General features: G+C 39.2%; 1 pseudogene; it reads left to right on the forward strand.

Moving 5' to 3' along the window:
* The first annotated feature begins 660 nt into the window (after window positions 1–660).
* Window positions 661–6,438, forward strand: LOC122754864 (annotated as a pseudogene).
* Window positions 6,439–9,490: the final 3,052 nt, after the last annotated feature.

Genomic DNA, 9,490 nt, shown 5'->3' on the forward strand with positions numbered 1-9,490 from the left:
TATTCAAACCTAATTGAGACAGGAAACAGTTTTTGCAGGGCTGCTAATTAGCCATTTCACCTAAGAACATTCTAACATTGATTTTCTCCTTGAGGGTATTTTTCTTTATGATATCAACTCTTCCCTTTGCTCCAGAACACTCTTCCCTCTGCTTAACAACTCTTCCCTGGCAGTGATCAAATTGCCTGAAACTGGTATGTCCCTTTGCTGTCAGCTACTACTTTTTCAGAGGACACACCTATAGTTGCCTCACCAGGTGTTGCTGCTGATACTGAAATCAGCAGGCCTCCAAGCTTTTGTAATTCTCACAAGGCCTAATACCAAAGGAAAGAAGACACAAAAGAGAGGCAGCTCCATTCTAGAAACTGTCTTAGCTACACAGGGCATGTGTTCATGTCTCATTGCAAGGTAGGATCAAGACATCACCTCCTAACCCTCCAGATAGCTCAGAGTGGTCCTCATGCTTTGAAGCCAAAAAGAAAATCTAGAGGAAGGGGTGGCCCTTTTAGCATATCCATTGAGTTCTGGTCCAGAGATGAGTTACATATAGCCAGATGCCACACCCCCTTCAAGCTTCCCTGTGGTCACCAGCACTAGTGACTGGACATACTTCAAAAGGGAGGGGAGCACTTGCTACAAATATCTTAAAGAGTGGTTAGGATGGCTGGCCAACCAAGAGCAGGTGAGGTGGTCAAGTTTCCTGTTTATGCATTTGCATCAGCCACATTAGTGACTCTATTAGAAGTTCTTAATGTTCCAACAAATGCCATCCTTTCATCATTGCTGTTCTTCATCCTTCATTCTCAAAGAAGACCAATGACATCATGAGGGTGATGTCTTGACTTGCAAGCGAATTGGGTTTAAGTGAGGCAGAGCTGCACAAAGTCATCAGCTTTCATCATGCTTTCTAAATGAAAGACTTACTCTTCATGGGAAAGAATGAATATTAAGTATTTTAGTGTCTTCTGTTATGGAAATTCATGCTCCAAAAGAGGAGGAGTTGGAATCCCTAAATGAGATGTCTCATAAGCTGGGGAATTTAGCTTTTATTGTCTTCTGACTTTGATAATAATTTTTGTGGTGGATCCTCTACATGAACAGACAAACATACTTCTTTACATAACAATCTCTTTTTTAATTGGAGTGCTTTCTGACTCTTGTGTTCAAGGTCTAGGCATGGCTATTAAAAAAACAATAGGGGCAGCTAGGTGGTGCAGTGGATAGAGCCCTGGCCCTGGAGTCAGGAGTACCTGAGTTCAAATCCGGCCTCAGACACTTAACACTTACTAGCTGTGTGACCCTGGGCAAGTCACTTAACCCCAATTGCCTCACTAAAAAAAAAAACAACAACAACAAAAATTAAAAAACAAAACCAAAAAAAACCCAACAACATTTTTTGCGAGAAAGCTTATGCTGAAGCTCTAGCTGTCCTGGATTTTGTTGCTAAGCCTTATACTCTGAGTAGGTACACACATTAATTATTTAAACAGGGCCTTGGATATATTTAAGACATCCATAGTGACTCTAAGATATTATATATTCTTTACTAAATCTATTTTAACTTGTTCAGCTATTCTTTTTAAAGAGTGGCAAAACATGCCTGTCGATGACATTATTGGCACTGAGTGGCTTCCTTACAATCATTTTGGAAATCTTTTCATTGCATGCCTTTAAAGATGTCAGTTTTAGTCTAGCAAGTGTGCTAGTTTCTTTCTGAAAAGATGAAAAAGTAGTGAATGGCAATCTGTCCAATTTCTATGGTCTTTAATAATAATGAAGGAATCTTAGCCTGTAGAAGTGGACAACAAACTAATGAAAGCCTCTTTAAAAGAAAATGGAAATTTGACTTCTATTTTGAAAATAGATCTCACTTTAAAAAGCATTATTTTTGTATTATTTTCTGCTTTTCTGCTATAAAATGAACTTTCTGAAAATAGAGATTGTCATTTTAAATGCTGTCCAGTCACAATTTTTTTTAAAAATGGTTTCCCCAATTTGGACCAAGAAGAATAATGCCTTTATTTTTCTTATATACAAAGTACAAGATAATTGACTAAAATGACCCCAGTGTGGTTGGTTTGGGTTTCTATTAATACTATATACTTATTTTTAGTTTTAGATTTCATAAAAAACTTATTGACTAATAATTTTCATTACAAAAATAAAATGTCATTTCTTACCAAGAAAAAAAAGAAATGAAGATACAAACATTGAGTCACTAAATTCCTGGCCTTACTTCCACTAATCCACACTCCTTCCCTAGTCTCTCTCCAATTGTTCTTTTACCATTAAATTCCTATTAATGATGCTATTATTAGTAATGGATATTTCAAATTTTTGGGAGAGTGGGGGAGTTTCTTCTCTACATTTCATTGAAAACCTTTTGCCAGTTTTTTTTTAATAATCTGAAACATCAGATTTTTATTTTGGAATATCCTCCTCAGAATATTTGGTAAGACTTTTGTGAGATTTCAAGGAAAAGTTTTAACGCCAGGCCTGGGCACATTGTCTCCTCTGCCAAAATTCACTTCCTCTCCTCAGTTTTGGAAGAAAATCGAAACCATGATACTTGTTCATTGAAAACCTTAGGCTGCTCCTCAGAAAACCAATGCAAAGAAAAAGTGACCAGGAGAAAAGTAATTTCTTGGCAGAGGTCCTGATAACATTTTACTCTAGGTCCAATCAAGCATGTTCTCCATTGTAACCTTTGCAAAATGTCACCCTGTTTGCAAGCAGAAGCTGGGCTCCCATTAAAAAGCTGGCGATCCAAACCCTTCTCATCCAGATTTTGAGATTTTTCTCTGTAGGAGCCAACCACAATTCCTTTGCTGCAGTTTTTGGAACTCATTTTTAAAAGTGCCTGGAATTTGTGGTTTGGAGTCAATTGGCCCCTAAGAGTTTCTATTGGGAAAACCCCAATGAGCTTTATTCTGCTTCCAGAGGGAAAAATAATGTACTCCAATTGGAATATAAGTTGACTGTCAATATTTAACTTTATTGTATAGATTTTTGTTGTGAAGAATTACTATTTCCCATACTATGACATGCAGAGAGATAAACAACCCCATTTAATGATATCTATCATCTGTGGAGCTCATCTATCAGTAGCCATGTTCTAGATGGACACTAAAAATGGACAATACATTAGGCCTATAATTGAACAGAAGAATGGGATGAATTAGTTTTAGGAAATTGCAGATTATTTCATTTAAGAGGAGTGTGACAAATCATAAGGAAATATATGGGAATTATGTGGTACCCATGTGCCACGTTAGAGGCCATTATAGTCCAGAATCTTTCCCATAAATGGACCCTATGGGCTCTTGTGGGTACTGGACCAGGTCTTCCCATGTGGTGAGTGATGGACCTCCCCATAGATAAAGAATTAGCCCATTCCCAAGCTTCTCTTGCTTTTGCCTCAAGGACTTAGTGCTACTAGGCCTAGGAGTGTGTATATCTCTACACTGGGCTGTATGGAACATTTGAGCAGGATGTGCTAGTCCTCTGGTATGAGGGATTGCTAACTTTGATGTCTACCTGGCACTGAACTCTCACCTATGGCTCTAAGAAGCTGTAGCATGCTCAGCAGCCACACCCTGGTAAAAACCACTTTGGTAGATAAGTTACCCCAGGTTAAGAGTAACCCATGGGGGGGGGGGGGCGCAGCTAGGTGGTACATCGGAAAAAGCACCAGCCCTGGATTCAGGAGGACCTGAGTTCAAATCCGGCCTCAGACACTTGACATTTACTAGCTGTGTGATCCTGGGAAAGTCACTTAACCCTCGTTGCCCTGCAAAACCAAACCAAACCAAACCAAACAGGGTAATCCATGGGCCTCAAACCCATCAGTGAGTTAGTGGGGTGTCCACCCCAACCATGTGAAGATTCCCCCAGAGGAATGAGCAGATGAGAAGAATTTAGGGACCATAAAGTTGGCTGAAGCAGGTGATGTACAGCACTTAGAGCTTGATTAGACATTGAAGACACCAAGGTGAAGACATCACTGCATCCTGGGTCATTGACAGTCATCTTGACTTTTGTCTTGCCACTGGACTTCAGTGACTCTGGAAGAGAGTGAAGTGTATGACTTTGTACAACCCTGCTTCACTTAAGCGAATTGCCCAATTCAAGGTAAGTCAAGAAATCACCCCATGATGTCATCGGTCCTCTTTGAAAACAAAGGACAAACAACAACATATCTCTACAGTATTTTCTCCCTGCTCTCATGCTTATGGAAACTTATGTTTGCCCAGGGCCATGATTTAAATATTGCCTCCATTTCATGTAGGTCTTCCAAATGGACATGTCTCCTCTTTCTTCATATCTTAGCTACACTGAAGCAGGACTGTCTTCTGGGCCTTTATAGAGAGTCAGATCTTTCTCCAATTCTCTACCCAGGTTAGTATTAATTATACTAGATGAGGATTTAGTAGCCATTGGAATTTCTTTTGTAAAAAGGGGAATAAAATATAAAAATGAAAAGAGAGTGAGCAACAAGAAGGAGGGTTTGTTTGGATGCTAATAAGGAGTCAAAAAGCTTTTCTTTATTTACTTACCCTTCAGAGAAAGGGAGGAGAGACAAAACTCTGATGAACTAGACAGTTAATGGGGAGCTGTTTCCTTACCTGGAAAGGAGGAAGGAGGATAAGGAGTTGCCCACTTGCATTATTTTTCCAATAGTCATTCTCAGCTCTCAAGGTTATTTTTGAAATCTCATAGCACCAATCACTCCATCTACTAATGGGAGTCCATCATGATTTAAGGGCACGTTAGAGGAACAGGCCTCTGATGATTGGACATACAGCTTGATCCTGGAAAATGAACTCTCCTCTTCTAACTTCTCTCTCATAATTCTTCAAAAACCTCCCAGGAAAAAAAAATCATCACGTTGGTGAACTTGAAAATACAGTCTGTTATATATAACCTATATCAGATTGCTTGCTGTCTTGGGGAGGGTGGAGAGAAGGGAGGGAGAAAAATTTTTAATTAGAAATCTTAAAAAAACAAATGTTGAAAACTATTTCTACATGTAACTGGAAAATAATAAAATACTTTTATGAAAAAAATACAGCCTGTTAGAGTCTCTTGTCTCACTCTTTTTTTTTTTTTTTTAGTGAGGCAATTGGGGTTAAGTGACTTGCCCAGGGTCACACAGCTATTAAGTGTTAAGTGTCTGAGGCTGGATTTGAACTCAGGTACTCCTGACTCCAGGGCCAGTGCTCTATCCACTGTGCCACCTAGCTGCCCCTCTTTCTCACTCTTAATTTGAAGTGGGAGTTAAGGAATCCAGTAACACAAAAAGTTTTAAAGACCAAAATTTCCACTTAAAATAAAGGCCCATTTTTTTCATACCAGTATTCTTCTGGTGCTGTTGTATGGATGTGACAAATAGATTACTAGTTTCTGAAGAGTTAAAGATGAGTATCACTCTGAGGTCAATGAAAAGGCACATAGTGGGTGTGAATAGGTTACAACACATTACAAACAGAGAATTATGAATAAGTGGAGTAAATAATGTCATCAAAGGAACAGCTCAAGTGCCAAGTGCTACATGAGAACTTCCTGGTTCTTCCCCAATTGTTAGGGCTCTCTTCTTCTTGAAATTCCTTTGCATTAACTTATTTGTGTACATGTAGTATCTTTTCCCCACCCCAAAGTAGAATGTAAACTCTTTGAGAGAGGGGGATATTTTTTGTTTGTTTTTTCTTTTGTTATTGTATCTTTGGAACCTAACACAGTTCCTTTCACATAGAGTGGACATTTGATAAATGCTTGTTGAATTGAATTGAATCAAAGAAAGGTATGTGAGAAAAACAGATGAGCTGGTCACATAGTGAGAGTGAGAATTAATTAATGAATAGTCCAAATGTGGATTTCAAGAGAAAACAAAAAGTAGAGGGCATGGACAATATTCTCACAGGCTGGGCAGGTATGCATGGGTGTTACAATCTTCATGGATGACAAAAATACTGACATCAGTAAAATTATAGATCCATTTGAGCATTTGTTTTTTCCAAGCTCTCAGATCTTTAGAGTCTTGTTAGAGATGCTGATTATTAAATGAAAGCCCTGTGGTTTGGTTTTCCCCAAATGGATTTTCCACACCCATTTCAAGTTATGATTAAGCTAGACTTGGCCCAGAATTTAATAAGCAAAGCTGAAGAGCCACGAACTTTGAGGAGTTTGAATTTTCTATGTAATTGTTCTTAGGAAAAAGTGGCATGGGGTACTATCACTCATAGTGATGACAAGGAAGCTGACAGTAAGAACAGGATAGGTAGAACATTTCTGCAATTCAGTTCATCCAACATGGCTCCAAAGAGGGCAACAGGCAATAACAAAAAGGTGGTCAAATGCAAAACTTGTAGAAATAAGGATGTTGGGAACTGCAGCTCTGTGGCAGCTAAAGTTACCCGTGTGTCCCTTGACATCAAATAACCTTCACTGCCACCTGGTGGGTGAGGGGAGGATAACTGAGTAAAAAGGTAGCCTATTCAAAAAAGTTGGGAATTGATGGTAACAACAAGGGCTGAGCTCCAGAAATGTAACTGAGTAAGGTAAAGGAATCTGGAGTTGAGCAACAATCACAAGAAATAGTGTCTCATAGTGGATAAAATGTTAAACTTGGAGTCAGGAAGACCTGGAATCAAATTTCACCTTGACACCAGCAACATGAGCCTGGACAAATAAGTCTCTATCTACAAAAATGGGAAAATAATACCAATAATTCTTATCTCAAAGGGTTATTGTGAGACTTAAAAAACTCTTCACAAACTTCAGAGCTTTATGAATGTCAGTTATTATTATGAGGAGCATCTTGCAAAGGAATGGACAGTCATAGGGGTAGAGTATAAGTATATGTGTATATGGGGGTGCGTGTGTCTATGTCTTTCTCTGTAGTGGGTAAAGAATCTGGACACTGAGAAGATGGACAGTGTCCAGAGGAAGACAACCAAAATGCCTAAGGACTTTGACGTTGTGTGGTCATTTCAGTTATGTCTGACTCTTCATGACCCCATTTTGGAATTTTCTTGGCAAAGATGCTAGAGTGATTTATCATTTCCTTCTCCTGCACATTTTACAGATGAGGAAACTGAGGCAAACAGGGATAATCGACTTGCCCAGGATCACACAGCTAAGTAAGTGTCTGAAACTATATTTGAACTCATGAAGATGAGTCTTCCTGATTCCAAGCTCTGTGCTCTATCCACTGAGACACCTAGCCACCCAAGGCAAGGCTTTGAGTCCATGCTATATGATAATCAGTTGAAGGAACTCCAAGGTGGGTCACTTGGAAAAGACTTCGGGGAGAGAATTGGATTATGAAAGTTGTCTTCAAGTGTGTGAAGGGTTGTTGTGTTGTGTTGTTGTGTTATGTTGTTGTTGTTGTGTGCAAAAGGGATTTAGTCTCAGAAAGCAGACTAGAAACAATGGGTAGAAGCTACAGAGAGGCAAATTTAGGTTTCGCATCAGGAAAACTTCTCTAAACTTAAGAGCGTGCCACAGGAAATAAGAGAGCTGCCTCTCCCTGGGGATCTTTTGAGCCAAAGCTGGATGACGGCTGGTTGGACATGTTATAGTCACGGTTCTTTTTCAGTTATGAATTAATTGGTCTGGTTACTGAGGTCCCTTACAACTCTAAGACAAAGTGATTCCATAATCCTATGACTGTCTTGCTTTAAACAAGACTCAGGTCCATCTTCCTATGCAGAAAATGTCTTTGGACTCATTTCCTTTCCAACCAATGTCCTTCCATGCTGGCTGCCTCTGTGTAATCCTTTATTTTGTATGAAGCTTTCCCAGACGTTATTATTATTATTATTATTAAGACAAAAAAACTGAGAACAAGAGAAAATAAATCACTACTGACCCATATGACTACTTTTCCATCATTATACATTTTGAAAAAATATTTTTCCTCTGAGGCTTTTTTTTTTTCGGGGCAATGAGGGTTAAGTGACTTGCCCAGGGTACCACAGCTAGTAAGAGTCAAGTGTCTGAGGCCAAATTCTTTTTTTTTTTTAATTAATTTTTTTTATTTTAGTGAGGCAATTGGGTTAAGTGACTTGCCCAGGGTCACACAGCTAGTAAGTGTTAAGTGTCTGAGACCGGATTTGAACTCAGGTACTCCTGACTCCAGGGCCGGTGCTCTATCCACTTTGCCACGTAGCTGCCCCTTCTGAGGCCAAATTCGAAATCAGGTCCTCCTGAATCCAGGGCCGGTGCTTTATCCACTGCGCCACCTAGCTGCCCCATTATAAATTTTTTTTTATTAGAATAATCTACATATACATCAAGGGTATCCTGGATAAAGGTATGAGAAGGAAACAGTCAGATTTTTGCTAGGAAGGAAGGAAGGAAAGAAGGAAACATTAATTAAGTGCCTACCATTTGCAAAACATTGTGCCAAGTGCTTTACAATTATTATCTCATTTGATCCTCACAATCCTGGGAAGTGGAAACAGAGGTTAAGTGACTTGCCCAGAGTCACACACTTAGTATGTGTCTGAGATGGGACTTCAACTCAGGCATTCCTGACTCCATGACCAGTGCTCTATCCACTGTGCAACCTAGCTTTCTCTAATGATATTCTATAAGAGACCATGTATTTAGAGTCTCACAATTGGTTGAATGGTATAAGAAGCACACTATCTCATTGTGCTTATTGTTAATTTGCAATAAGAAAGTGTTTGATTAGATAAAGCAAAATATTATGTTACAAATTCTCCTCTACCAAGTTGCCTCAAGCTTCCTTATAAAATGGAACCATGAAGATAACTTTGTTCAGTGACCCTCTGCAGTGTAATATCAAGGGAAGTCTAAATAAGAGATATATGCACATCAAAGTCAGTATTATAGATGATTCTAATTGAAAAGGAGATTCCCATAGATGGTAAAGTTCTCTGCATGATCCTTTTGTAGATTATTATGTCAGCACATAATTATTTGCTGATTTCATTAAGCCCTAGAACATTACAGAACCTCCTAATTAAGATCCATAATCTCTTGAAAGAGTTAAGTCTAACTATTTGCACAGGAAAACCCAAGTGGATGATGAACACCCATTGTTCAAGAAATAGTGGTTGGATAGAGAGCATGTGCCCTGGACAGTGCTGTGGGTGTGGCCCTAAAACCAGCATCCTCATAGTTCAGGTTTGATATTATGACAAAATGAAGCACCTGTGAGTCATCAAACCAAGGAGATTTACTTTAATCAAACATAGCAAGGATATGAAAGGATATGGCGGCATTTAACTCTTCTGGACATGGTCCCCTTTGTGGACACAGCTTGTCAATCTACCATCAAGGTATAGCAAATTGGGCACCCACTAAGACTGAGAGGCACTTACTATACAGGGATTGAACCTTCCATGCCCTCAGGCCTGGAAGTTGTGTTGGGGAAGCTGGATCCAATCAGGTTCCAGGGGGGAGTCAGAGAAGCTGTGTCAGAAAAAAAAAATGTCAGTCCTATCACAGATAAGCACTGAAA

Source organism: Dromiciops gliroides, chromosome 4, assembly GCF_019393635.1.
Source record: "Dromiciops gliroides isolate mDroGli1 chromosome 4, mDroGli1.pri, whole genome shotgun sequence".
In the NCBI taxonomy this organism is placed as follows: Eukaryota; Metazoa; Chordata; class Mammalia; order Microbiotheria; family Microbiotheriidae; genus Dromiciops; species Dromiciops gliroides.